This window comes from Melospiza melodia, chromosome 4 (genome assembly GCF_035770615.1).
Source record: "Melospiza melodia melodia isolate bMelMel2 chromosome 4, bMelMel2.pri, whole genome shotgun sequence".
Classification (NCBI taxonomy): Eukaryota; Metazoa; Chordata; class Aves; order Passeriformes; family Passerellidae; genus Melospiza; species Melospiza melodia.
This window is the reverse complement of record NC_086197.1, coordinates 14168159-14182782: the sequence shown is the minus strand read 5'-3', so window position 1 is coordinate 14182782 and position 14624 is coordinate 14168159. Positions and strand designations below refer to the sequence as shown.

Below are 14624 nucleotides of genomic sequence, written 5' to 3'. Positions count from 1 at the left end.
TCCTTTTGGAAGGGACACAAGTTGTCCTTTGTTTGTTTTTTTCAACACTGAGTAGGCATGAAAACAGAACTGTCCCTAAACATACAACAAAAAAAATCATGAAGGAAATGCATCTTTCAACAGTTGTCAGCAGATACATTAGGCTTTCTGTGGCAGCAGAAGGATCATCTATCCCCATCAGCTGAAATTACATTGTCTTATCCTTTTCCTTCTTTTGCCAAGATTCCCATTGAAAGGATTGGAAAATTTTCCTTTAACTTTCCTGAGCTCTGTATCTGTCAGTGCTGTCCCCCCGTGACTATGAGGACATTTTGAAGTCTGCCAAAGAGACATAGTTCAGGTTGAAATGAGAAAAATGCCATATGTTATTTGGGTAGAGCAGTTTATTGTCTAACAATAGTTAAAAAGAGTTATGATGGGGTTTTCCCCTGACGTTATTTAAAAAAGAAACAGCATTTGTTAGAGACAAGCCTTTGCCAACATACACTTTCTAAACCATAAAAAAATTCACATGGTTTTATCTTATTCCCATTGAACATATTTTTTCCAAGCCAAGACAAGAGCATCCTGACAATGGAGTACAGAGCTCAGAGTAATTGTCCTGGTGCTCTTTGTGTCTTGGGGCCCTCCTAAATAAGCACTGACAGATGTTGCAAACAGTGGTCAGGAAGATAAGAAAGGAGGGCTGCTTCAACAACTGAGAGAAATTCTCATGTACTTTAACTGCAGAAAGGAATCAGAGGCAAACACCACACACAGCTCCTCTGCCATGTTTTGTGAGTGGGATCACTGAAGGATTGCCACATTTTTGGAGTTAAAGGTTTATCTTCTGACACAATGGATAATGCACATGAAGAGTCCAGAAATGAGGCTTATAGATTAAGGAGTATTATTATGTTGGGGGGGATAGATCCTCATTAACTTCAGTTTGGGACAGCACTTCTGTGTGCATGGACTAAAGCAATTCCCTGGGGGCTGTGGAGGCATCAGGCTCTTCTGAACATTCATGGCAGTCACAGAAAGAGATCCCTGGAGTCCACTGACACTTCTGATATGATTGACTTGCACCATTGTCTCTTTTATGCTTTTGATTTCATTTCACACCGACTTGAGGTACAACAGACAAACCCCTTCCAACAGTGCAGACATGCTCTTGTGCCAGTATGTTTGGGGTTTGTGTATCTGCTTCTTCTCTGCATTGTGTAAAGGTTGATTGGACCCACCCTTGATGTGATAGACATGTGAGACCAAAGTGTTCATGAGGCTTGTGAGCAATGGCAACAAAAGCCAGCCCTTCAGAAATATTTAGTATTTCATGGCTGGCAGACTTCTGTTGCTACAAAATTATTCAAGGTGTCACAACTGTAATGACTGTGAAGAGCTTCAGACAGGCAGGTGATAAAAAAATAGACAAAGATCGGAGTCAGTTGATGCAAAGGAATAGATAATAAATAGATAATAAGAGGAGGAAAAAACCTAAGAATTTCTGTACTGGGAAGGCCCTGCAGGAGCAGGTGGCACTCACAAAGGACAGATCTTGGAGTCCTTTCTTACAGGTCTCTGAGGCCACCAGTGGAAAGGGTATTTGGGAGTTACTGGGAGAGAAATGAAAAGTGAGGAGAAGGTATATTGCATTTTACTGCAGCATAAATCCCTAGTGACCATACTCTGGATCTCTGTGTGCAGCTCCAGAAAGGCTATAACAGGACTAGGAAGGAGGTGTGCCTGGGGAGAAGGAATGGTCAGAAGCATGTGAGGCTTCTGTACAATTTTAGATTGAGACCAGGACTATTCATCCTGGAAAAGAGTCACTGTAGAGTGTCCATCAGACCAAATATAACTTGGGAGAAGAAGGAGCAATGGCCATTCCCCCCTTCCAGTTGCACAAGAAATAAAGGGCAGCAAATGAGAGCAGTAGTTACCAACTTAATCAAAGGAAATGCCATGTTTGGGGCTCATGCTGAATGCACCTTGGCAGGTTAGTTTAGGTGCATGAACAGGTCCAAAATGGTAATGCAGACAAATTAACAAAACCAGGGTGCATCAAATGTTCTGACAATATGGTTGCAACCTTTGGCCACAGTTCACTGGGAAAAAGAAATTAAGAAAAAGCAAACTCTTTCTCTTCCTGGATGCTGTCAGATACAGGATGTTATGCATAGATCTGGATATTTTTATATGGAACAGGCAGTGTGCTGTTGTATTCTCTTTCTTAGATTTATCTCTTAGACCAAGACCCCTGGCAACTCTCATGGGGTTTTTTATCAGCAGTACTAGGATTTGCTTCAGGCTTGCATGGTAGGTGCTTGCTGAGTGGGCTGTGTTAGCTTCTATAGCAGACATATTCTTCTTTCCTCCTCCTTAAGCACATCTTACCCCTTACTAATTAACAATATTTTACTCATAGGCACTACAAGACTGATAAAGCACCCCTAGGCTGCTATAGACTTAGCATTCTTTTCTCTTTCTTTTTGTTTTAATTTTTTTATGTTGCACATCCTACACAGGATGTATAGCCCTCCAAACTTCAAATAGATTCTGCAGTCTGTTCCAGCCATCTGGCATCCTCTTCTCCAAATTAACATGGTAATAGTACATTTCCCCCTGGGATCATAAGTAAAACACAGTCCCTCATAGATGTTTTGTTGCATGGAAATATTCACAGCTCAATTTTAGATGAAGCCCAACAAAACATGGGGAGCAGAACGAAGGGGATTCAGTCTGTGTAGTTCATTAAAGGTGACTCATTTACAAGATGCATATTCACCTATCTTTTGTGGGTATGGTATTGGTCAGGACATAGAACACGGGTATTAAATGAAATTTCCTACAATTTCAAGTCTGCATCACAGATTCCAGAGTAGAGACTGCTCGGCAGTGATGTGGCTTCAGGTTTTCCAGTGTAACACTTGTCATTCCTGCATCTACAAGAATAAATTCCCTTATTTTTAAATTACAAAAAAACAAAGCAGCTTAGGTTTTGGAGGATCTGCCAAATTCCCTGGCCTTCTTCACATGAAGGATTTTCCTGACACAGTTTAGGGCGTAGGAACAAGCAGGGTGCTGGCTTGGAATATCTGGCATTACTGCTGCCACCAAATCATGTCTCCTGAGATTCCCACTTCACTATTTGCTTCTAAAAGGGTCATCAAATCAAAGTTACCAAAGTAGACTGCTAAAATTACAAAGGCTCTAACATAACCTGTATCCTTACCTAGCAAGAAAATTCACTTCATTGATCATTCAGCATCTGCAAGCAGGCTGTGCCAGAGAAGGAATCACCACATTTAAAGATTTACTAACAGAAGTGTAGTTTTGGTGGCTGGAGTGTGGGTCTGGCATTGAGGGAGCTGAAACTGTGATTCAGGCCTCCTGTCTGAACTTGGGAAAAGCTCTGAACAACTCTCCATTTTTTATTTCCAATCAATAATGAGGGTGTTCATGTTTCCTTTTACACTTCACTAATCTTGGCCCTGTGAAACATTTAGGACAAGTGAATGTTTGCCCAGCAGCCATCACAGCAGTTATGGATCACTGATTGCTGCCATAAGGAAAACTCTAATGCCATGACTTGCTAGGCCACTTGCTATAAGACAGAATTACACAAACTCACTAGAAACTAATGGGAAGTGGCTGAAAACTTAGGGAAAAAAACTAAAAACACTTCCTCTCTACTCCAAAAACTCCAAAATTAAACTTTACCTTCAGACAGAAATTTATATAAGTTTTTAATGCAAAATGAGGTGTGAACAGGGATAGACGGTCCTGTTTACTCATGCTGGGCTCTGCTTCATGTGTCATTGGGTGGCTTTATTGCTTTTCCCTAAAGCTACCCCAAAATACTGAAAGGGACTTAAATGTGCAGCTTTAACTTGGCCTGGAGCTACTCCTGATTGTCCTGGTACCACATGGGGAGCAGAGATGGCAACTGGTATGGATGTGTGGTTAAAAAAACCCAAAAAGCAATCAAGTGGAACTAAGTGGAATTTGAGAACAGGACAATATTTGCCCCTAGAATTATGCAGATTTCACCAGCACACACTTCCCCTTCTGTATCTTAAAACTTGAGTTGAAAGTTAACATATTTTTCCTTCAGTCTACTTATCTGCACTGGTATATGAATTTGAAGCCATTCCAGCATTAAGGCTGTGTCAATACATCTTTTTACAAATAATGTCAGTGTATCAACTTCAATCAACTTCATTGATTCTGTAGGGAGAAGAGAAACCCATGAAAAATACCTTCAACTTCTGAATTGTTTTTACTTTTGTCCTCTGTGAGGCACCTTTTACTTTGGCCCATCCATGTGAACCACCTGAACCAGGCATAATTACTGCTGGTATTTAATGCAGCTGGGAAGGTACCCAGTAAGCAACATGTCCTTCAGGAGGAGATTGCATTTTGCAGCACAAATAAATATTCTTCTGCCTCCTGGGGGAAGTTTGTTTATTTACAGTGATGCACACAGATATATTTACAGTTTGGGCTATTTAGAGGCCTCCTGAACAACAGGGGAAGAATATTTGATTTTATTTTTTTTCTGCCAAAACTGATTTATCAAATGTAGTGACTTTCTTGTCCCAGAATTATTGCTAACTTTGACTCAGATCTGTGGAGATAAATATAGTTGGCAAGAAATACAAGGCTAGAATGTGGATATAGATTTTAAAAGGAGGGGGGGGGGATGTGGTGACTGTCAAATAGCAGTTAGAGCATTCCTTTTCTGTAATTAAGACATGTTGGTGGTTCTTGTGTGGGGAGCACCTCCCTCCACAGACTGGCAAAGAGAAGGGGGAGTCTGTGCCTGTGGTGACAATGACAGTAATGCACCAGTGGAGATAGCTGCATCAATCTCTTAGCTCTAGAGGCTTGAGTTTTTTGTTGCTTTCTCAAGCTTAGGGAAAGCCCTCCTCCTCCTGTTTTGCAACATCAGCCATGGAAAATACTGGTTTTTTTATGACATACATTTGCAGGCAGGATGTCAATATGTGGAAACACCATCCCTGAAAATTTGTGCATTGGTTAAAACTATCTCTAGAGCTATCTAGGTCTTTCTACAACTAAGGGTGTTTTGCTCATTTAAATGCTGTTGAGCTTCAAGATGTCCCTAAACTCCTTAAACAATAAAGTCAAAACAGCAGAAAGAAATTTATTTTATTCTTCCAGCAAAGGAGATTGAGGGTTACTTGAATTCAGAAAGAAATACATTGTAATTCTTAATACAAACTAAATATTTTGAGAACACTTCCTACATTAGATAAGTCCTTTCTCAAGACCAGAGGGAGAGTTTGATTTCCTTGAGTCCCTTCCTTGGAATGATAGTTTCTGCCAAGCCAGATTTGCTCGGGCACACAACCGGCCTATTGCCTCTTTTTTTATAAATCATGCTAAGTTCACATCAGGCAAATGTAGAAATCTACTGCTTAGCATTGTATCCTGTACTCTGAGGGAGCCACGTGCCATGGGTGTGTTCAAGTGAAAAATACTGTGTTGGTTTTGGACACTTTGTGCTTATAGAGATGCATTTTGGCCTGTGTGGGCCGGAAGAGAAAGCAGTGACCTGAATAGCCAAGCATGAATCTCAGTTAAAACATTTACACAGCTGAGAGCAGGAATCTCTCCTGAGCATAGGGAAAACAGTTGGAGCTGTGAAATGCTTTCCAAAGTAGTGCTGCCTGAAGGAGCAGCATGAAGCAGGGCTGGTCTGGAGATCACATTTGGAAGGAACACAGAGATGTTTCCATTCCCATCACTGGCTGGTGCACAGCTCTGGTTTTTCCGCCTCCCTTTCATTGGGGTTGCCACCTACCAAAGCAGAGCAAAAGTAATAATAAAATATCCTGACTCAGCTACTCAGTTTTACTTATATACAGTGATGGAATTTCTTCTGGAATCAACAGTTTGTCTCTCCTGTTTTGCCTGAAGGGTTTGTGGGTGTTTATGTGTACAAATATATGAATGTATGTGTGTGCACAGATACACAGGATCTGTGAGGACAAGCATCAGGTCAGGGCACTTCAGGCTGGAAATCGACTCAAATGAGGGAAAAGGCCTCACAACAGACAGCTCTTGTGCACCTCACAGCATTTGGGGAACCCACTACTTTTTTAAAAAATCAGGTGGCAGCCAGGGCCTCAATACTCTCTGGGTGTCCTTAGAGAGGCTACAGGAGGCTTTAGGAGAGCTTAAAATCCACTCTCATACTCTCATTCGATTTTGATTCTTTGGGAGGGAAAAGGCCATTGGAAACTTTGGTTCTTTTCTTTTGTAAAGGGCCAGCAGCCTTTGCAGGGAAGCCCTGCCATTCACAGGCTCAGCAATAACCCTGCACAGAGAGGCCTGGATCAACAGCACAATTTATTCTCAAAATTTCTTCTCTTATCTCCTGGCTCCCACTTTTCACTGCCATGCTGAGGTAAAGGTTGTGCAAAGCAGTTGAAAATAAAGCCACTGCTCTCTTGCAATATTCTGTCCCAACAAGCATAATAAAACTACTGAAAGTCTGGAGTCAGTACAGAAAATTGTGATGAAACTACATCAAAATACATTGTGTGATTCTCTAACTCAAATGCAAGTGTTTTGCAAATTTTGTTGAAATGCATAAACTTATTATAATCATTCTCAAAATACTGGGGAATAAAAATCTTGCTACTCCCATGCTTTCAAAGTGAAAAGGAATAATGTACTATTTTTTCTAGGAAGTTCACATATGAAACTGGCATTGTGGATCTTAAGCAGCTGTCATGATGGATTGGGTGTATAGCAGTGAGGAGTGGGGAAGCAGTGTGTCATGAGGCATTGTATAATTTCATCTGGATTCTCTAACAGCTAGCACATGTTACTGACAACACCTATTAAGGATTCTCTGATGAAAAGGAAAACAGTAAGAGAAACACAGAACATAGAAACATAGATGTTCAGTAGAACATCACTTTTTAGTTATTTTGAATAACAATCATAACAGGAAAGTCAAAGAAACTTTACAAAGAAAAACTGATCTTCTTTCCTAGAAACATACACCAGAAAAAAACACCAGAAATTACCACTCTAGATCAACTTATTAGTCATGATACACTAAATTATGAGTTCTAAATGTGCACGTAGCAAACTGTGTAATAGTACAGGCAGCTGTACCTGACAAGGTGACATTACTACAGCTCAAAGAATGCAAAATATGCTTAGGATACAGTGACATGGAATACAGAATATTGACAGGCAAAGGGATGAAATATCCACAGCATCTCTGGCATTGCTCCAACCTGTCCCTCTGCAGCGGCTGTCGTGTCAGCCCAGTGACACCCTGCCCTGTCTGGCACGTTTCACCTACCTGGAAAGTCCTATTAAGGAAGAAATGGCCATGGCTGGTGTGACAGCTCTGCTGCTGTGGTGGCTGGATGGGCAGGATCAAAGGCGTGGAGGAGCAGGGACAGGAAGTTCACACGCTGCGTGTGACACAACACGACGCAAAGGCTCCTCCACTGCGTATAACGAGCCGCTAAAAATACACCGGTGCTGCAAGGAGTCCAGAGAGAACAGCCAGCACCACATCTAAAAATATTGGTCCTATTCTCTCACCACAGGATACCAGTAACGTCAGTGGGAGCCCACTGAAAGATAGTGGGAAGTGTCTGGGAGTTACTCACATCCTGCATGAGCCCACGTCTCCTCGAAATCCGCAGCTGTTCCGTCAGGACCGCTGCTTGTTGTTATTTACATGTGACATCCAACCTGTTTATGTTTTCCCATTCTCCTTTAACCCATGCTCTTCCTTGAGAGAAACCATCTGAGAGTGATCTGAAGTTTAGTCAAAGCACACTTCAAAGTTTGGGACCTTGTGGAAATAAAGCCCTGGGCATTATGGCCTTTCTCATTTCTACTCAATACCTTCTTATCTCCAGTTATTTAGCGTGTGTCCAAGGCTGGGTTTCACTGAATTTTCTCTGTTTGGGGATGTTTTCCTTATTTTTCTTGAGAGGTCCCTAGAGCTTGGTCCTGAATCAGCTGACCTCTAAAGGAATTTGGGCATCTTTTGTTTTCTCTCTTTTAACCAATCCACAGTACTAAAAATGACTGTATAGAGAATAACTCCTTACTTACTTCTATATATGTGTGTGTTGCCTCATATTTCCCATGCTCAGAATCACAGCATCTTTTTTTCCTCTGCTTTGCTGTCTGCAATCCAAGAGGGCAAAGCTATTCTCTTTTCTCAATGCTGAGGATCTGCTCCTGCACCTTCTACAAAAGAACAAGTACATCAGCTAACCATACATCACTTTATGAAGGGGAAAAAAATCCCTTTACAAATAATTGGCACAAACTTTGTGTCCTGCTCTTTTATGTTTCTTTGGAGCTCTCTGATTCTGAGTGGTCTGCATGGCCAGATGATTGCATAACCTTGAATTTGGGGGGTATTATTCTTTTCCATTAGTATTGACTCAGTTTCTACCCTGCAATAATTTTCATGCAACCGTTGTTGAAGTCAATAAGGTCACATTGCTGCAGAGAATGAGACAATAACATTGTCAAGATATCAGCAATAGCCTTAAAATTATAGTGCTTTTTTCATACCTTCTCAGGTATATCTACTGACTTAATCTGGATATTATAACTCTCATGCCAACAGAACTTGCCTTGGATGATTTGTGCCTTGCCAGGTCTTTCTGTTTGAGATAAGGTTTAGTGGGCAATAAGCCTTCTGCTCAGTGTTTTCCTATTGCTCTGAAATGATAAACTGTGATTAAAAAACTGTATAACACTGATAAAATTCTGGATGACAGTGAATGAAACCTTGTTTCCATTGCTCCTCTCTATTTTTATGGAGAGCTAAACCAAACAGTTGTAAAAAAGCACCTGAGAACTGGTGTCCCCCCCATTAGTGTGACTCAGGTAGCTGACTTACACTGAAATAAAGGCCACAGATACCAAGTGTGCTACTCACTGACTCTGAAATGGTTATGTCCTTCATCAGAGCACCCATGTGCTCAACCAAAACACCACAAAATGGCCACAACAGAGAAAGTATTATATGCCACCATAGCCCCTGAAGACAGGAAAACTTACTGAGATGTGGCTTTGTCCACTGACATAACACTGGATTGTCTTTTTCTTTCATTGTAATCTTCATTTCTGTGCAGAATGATTTGATTTCCAGAAACACACATCTTCTTCATCAGCCCCAGCACAAGCACAACAGAATGTGTATAAATAGAGAAGCCTGTTTATTTCAAGTTATTTTTTTCCACTCTGTATCCGGTCAATAGTTTAGATGAATATTTAGATAGTTGAATGAAAACAGGGCTGGGGCACTGGATGAGCTGTTGAGGAAGGAGTGGGCTTCCCATTATTTGATTTATCTGCCTTCTTTACATAAATGAACAACAATGCTCCAAACAGTAAAAAAGTCATGCATGTTCAGCAGCCAATGGATTATTTTGAAACACCTAATTCTAAAATCATAATCTACTTTTTTAAGAGTGTATGTCTTATAGACCTCTCCATAATCACCAAGACTGGGTGATTTGGGATTTTCAAATGTATGCGCAATGATTCCCCAAAAGTGATTTCTAACCCGAGCTCACATGGACACTTTCTTGAAACCAGAAATATTTTTGGGTATTGATTTTACCTGTTCATCCTTGGGAACATCATCTTAGTTTGCAGAAAAAGGAAAGAATCTACCATAATTAAGATGATCTGATTGAGGCAAGAGATGTGGGAGATGTCTCCAATGTCATGAATGGGGAGACAGAGACAGCAGTTAACCATTGGTGACCAAGTGTTATAACAAAGTGACAGGGCACAAAAAGTGATATTAACAGGCTGGGGCAAAGAAGGGCTCCCTGTTTTATTGGGCAGCATGGATAGACTTTGCAGAGTCTCTTGCCATGGCACAGTGAGGAGGGTGAAATTCCAAGAGGTTCCAGGAGGCACTGGCCACATCCATGTGAATGCTGGCGCAGGAGGACGCGACTGCCCATGCTGCACATCCACCTCAGGAAGCCCCTGAAGAGATGATTACTGAGGCCAAACAAGGAAATGAATAATGTTACATAACCTCAGCTTTGTACTCTCCCATAAACATCTGCTGCTGGAAACAGAGGACATGCTTGGTGGCTATTTCATTCTCTGTGCTGCGTTGCACCTCCTCTCTTTTTTGTGGCATTCTCCATCTTTAAAGGGATCATCTTTAAAACTTGAAAAGTCCTGTGATGATTTTTTGTTTTCTTAAAAAAAACATAAAGGCTGTACAGATCTGGGTAAATTTAGACACCCTTCTTATTCACACCCTGCTGCTCTTCCTTCATAGTTGGCTACTGTTTATCATGTGTTACACCAACCAGTCTTCTCAAGATTTCAGGTAACCTCAGATTTACATGAATTACATTGTCTGAGTCTTGCAATGAGATTCTTCTAGCTCCAGCATGATCTTTCCCTACAGTTGTATGTCCATTTCCATTTCCATCCTCCATAAGACTTCTGTCTGCAGGCCCTTCTGAGGTTTGTGTGCTGACACCTTTTCCTCCCTCCTGGGAGGCACCTGCTTCCTGAGACTTTGCTCTCCACAGAGAAGTGGCTCTAACCAGGAAAAATGGCTCTAATCAGGAAAATACTCCTTTGTCCTTCCCAAGCCTTTTACAACCCAAACAGAAGCATCCATAAATCCCACATCTATTCCTAGGCAGAGGCACCAGGAGCATTCACTCCTCCCTAAACCTGCAGAGTGCCAGCTTAGAGCCTAATAAAAGGTTATCATAACACTTAGAGATAAAAGCAGTTCTGAAAAACAAACAGTTGTGTGTGTGTGTCTGTGTGTGTGTGTGTTCTCTACACAAAATTTAAAATAGAATCCTCATCATCATGCAAACTCAAGGCTTGCCCCTACTTGCAGCAGCCATAGGTTGTATTTGGGCATAAGTAGTTGCTATGGGGCCTGATCCAACTCCCACATAATTCAGCAGGAGCCTTTAAATTCACTCCCACTTCAGTGGGAGTGAAACCTGATCATTTGGGTATTTTGTGAACACTGCCACTATATGCTATAAAAAGCAATGCTTTCATTTTTGATATAAAACCCAGCGGTGTCAGGGACAGACTGGCTCTTGAACATGGGTCGTCAGTGCTATTGCACTGAAGATAATAAGTGCAATTCATTGCCAAACTCTTTGTTATTACTGCTGTAAAAATAGTTCAGTCCAGGCCATGGGATTATCCACTCCTTTATTTCTTGGCTGGTTTCTTTATTGTTGTTGTTGTTGTTGTTTTTAAATAGTTTTCCTGTTGTGCTGTTACAGATGAGTTCTGGTAAATATTTATCCTTACATTGGCTGTAGATGTATTCTTTTGCTGGTGGGGCACTGCACAGCTCCAGATGTGCAGAACCAAAACTTGCAGGAACCAAGAGGGCCCCAAGTGCAGCCACACAATGGAGAGACGGCAAAGGCTGCTGGCACCTCTAAGGAGTTGCTGCCTTTGCTGAATGCAGCCATCTCAGATTTTAGGGAAATTTTAGATTCGAGGGACACTTTCCAGATTTTAGCTGGAAAAAAGGTGAAGGATTAGAGACAAGAAAGGGGTGAAATCTTGCCCTATGTTACCCAAGTCATCCTGAACATTACCCAGCCATGTGCTGGTGGTAGGGCATGTGAACAACTGCAGCATCACCAGGGTGCCCAAAACTGCATTTCCAGCAGCTCTCCTGGATTCTCCTGTTTTGACAATGTGCCTGCTCCTCTCAAAGGGAAAAGGACCAGCATCCCACTAAAGAAATGGGTGCTGAGTTGCATGTGCTCAGCATTTGGACTAAAATTGTGTTTAACACAATGAAGAAGATAAATTCTTTTTTTTGCCTTTTTGGAAAAATTAGTGGCAGATTGACCCTCAGCTGGTGCCTTGAAAAACAGCAAGAGTTTGGTGGAGTCACCCCTGCTCCAGGCAAATATCACACAGGGGTTACATGAGCAAAGTGGCTGACAGATGCACTTCCAAACACACCTAACCTACTGTTTCCTAGAGCACATCCACATGGAAGCAGGAAGCAGACTTCCAGAACATGAAAGGAAGATTTGCTTTCTTATCTCCTTGTATTCTAATGTGGCTCGAGGCAAACAAAACACAGCCACGGGCTTTGTTATTTTAATTATTTTGTGCAGTCAGTATAAAGCAGTATCACAGTGTATGGCTAAACGTAACTCTTGCTGGCCTGAAAAATCTGCACATAATTCCAGGAATTGCACAGAATTCAGGAAATAGTTTTCCTAATGGCCTGTCCTGCCCAAGGACAGCTTTGTTCAGACCTCTGTCACATCATGGGATAAGAAGAGATCCACAGGTCATACTCACCTGGCATTCAGGAGCTGGTGTCAGTTCTGCACAGATCTCCTGCAGATCACTTGGCTGGCACTGAACTAACTGTCTGTATAAATAACTGTATTTTATGATAGGCACTGAAATTATGGTGCAGTGCAAAGCATGTGGGAGTCCTCCTAGAAGCCTGGATTTGTCCTGTGTACTTAACTCTCTTTGACACTTTTTAGCTGAGATAGCAATGAAATACAGTGATACTCACTGAATAGCTGGAGGAGGAGGAGAACAGTTTGTGCCTTGACAGGCTGAAGTGTTATAAAGTATTTTTTGCAGCTATTGAGAGTTACAGTCTTTCATGTATTAGTTATGGGCCAACTAGAGTTTAGTTTCAGTGAAGATGGAGGAAGATGGGTGCTGAGTGAAGAAAAACTGAAAAAAGCTAGGTGAATATTTGATTTTTTAAAATGTGAGAAAATTCAAATTAATCTGAGAAAATCTGCAAAGGAAAGATTAAATTCTGCCAGCGCCAGTTCTAGAAATAATCCCCTGTTAATGTACCAAACCAGTCATATGAGCTAAATTTTACTTGCAGACTCTTTCCTCAGATGTGTTCCCACCCTTCCAGTATTTCTTTTTAAATATTATTTCCACTAAAAAGGTTAAAACACATTTGGCTATTCTGATTGCACATTCATGATGGCATGATCCATTTTGATGATGTTTTTCAATATTCATGACAGACAGTCCCACCCTTTAGGCTGAAACTCCCTTTGATTTCAGGTGAGGATTTTTGCCTAATGATCAGGCCCTGGGGTGTCTGGCTCATCAGTTGCTACGTAATCAGCTAAGAAAAATTTAAATTGATAAAAAGCAGGAATAATGGCACAGGTTGCTGGCAGAACAAAAGCATTTCAGGCTGTATATGTAAGTAAAATCACCCCCTTGAAAGAAAAAGAAAAAAGAAAGAAAAGAAAAGAAAAGGAAAGGAAAGGAAAGGAAAGGAAAGGAAAGGAAAGGAAAGGAAAGGAAAGGAAAGGAAAGGAAAGGAAAGGAAAGGAAAGGAAAGGAAAGGAAAGGAAAGGAAAGGAAAGGAAAGGAAAGGAAAGGAAAGGAAAGGAAAGGAAAGGAAAGGAAAGGAAAGAAAGAAAGAAAGAAAGAAAGAAAGAAAGAAAGAAAGAAAGAAAGAAAGAAAGAAAGAAAGAAAGAAAGAAAGAAAGAAAGAAAGAAAGAAAGAAAGAAAGAAAGAAAGAAAGAAAGAAAGAAAGAAAGAAAGAAAGAAAGAAAGAAAGAAAGAAAGAAAGAAAGAAAGAAAGAAAGAAAGAAAGAAAGAAAGAAAGAAAAAGAAAGAAAGAAAGAAAGAAAGAAAATGGAGCTAATGTTGTGTCTGCTACTGTGTTATACTGTGTTATACATTCATAATAGAAGACTGGAGGAAGGATTGAGACAACATTGTCAAGTTTCAGACCAACCCAGCAATTGTTTCAAGTTGCTGAGCAGTTGTTGAGAGAAAAATGCTGAGAAAATCAGGGAACAAACTGTCACAATTCTATGAGATTGAGAGCTCCAAGAGTTTGTGTCCCTGCAGGAGTTGTGGAATCATAGAAGGGCTTGGGTGGGCAGGGACCTTAAAGCCCATCCCACCCCCTTCCACTATCCCAGGTTGCTCCAAGCCCCATCCAACCTGGCCTTGGCCACTTCCAGGGCTTCTCTGGGAAATCTGTGCCAGGTCCTCAGCACCCTCATAGGGAAGAATTTCTTCCTAATATCCAACCTAAACCTGCTCTCTGTCAGTGTGAAGCCATTCTCTTTGTCCTGTCACTCCAGGCCCTTGTGAAGAGTCTCTCTCCATTTTTTTGTAGGCTTGCTTCATGCAGGAAGGCCACAATTGGGTCACCCCAAAGATTCTCTTCTCCAGGCTGAACAATCCCAATTCCCTCAGCCCTTCCTCCCAGCAGAGCTGCTCCATCCCTCTGATCCCTGGCTGCTCCATCCCTCTGTGTCCCAGGCTCCAGCAGCTCCTTATCCTTCCTGTGCTGGGATCCCAGAGCTGGAGGCAGAGGGGGCTCAGCAGAGCAGGACAGGGGGGCAGGGTCCTGCTTTTTCTGATGCATCCCAGGACAGGATTGGCTTTTCTGGGCTGCAAGTGCTGCCTTGTATCCAACACCTCCTCTACCAGCACCCCAAGGAAGTCACACAGATCTAGCACACAGAGCTCTGAAATCAGAAAGGTGCTTGGAAACCTGCAGCCCTACGCTGGTGGCCACCTGAAGGCACCCACTGCTGTCACATAGATGCCACATGGGCTTAAGGAGAGGCCAGTA

General features: G+C 41.7%; 1 protein-coding gene and 1 long non-coding RNA gene across 2 annotated transcripts in view; one reads left to right on the top strand and one right to left on the bottom strand.

Moving 5' to 3' along the window:
• The window catches only part of LOC134417124 (potassium voltage-gated channel subfamily KQT member 1-like), a 336325-nt gene that overhangs the window by 267389 nt on the left and 54312 nt on the right, over positions 1-14624 (top strand). The window lies entirely within an intron of this gene.
• LOC134417959 (uncharacterized) lies at positions 5137-7647 on the bottom strand. Its single transcript, XR_010027648.1, has 2 exons — positions 7328-7647; positions 5137-5805 (listed from the first exon to the last, which is right to left on the bottom strand). It is a non-coding gene; the product is annotated as an uncharacterized LOC134417959 (long non-coding RNA).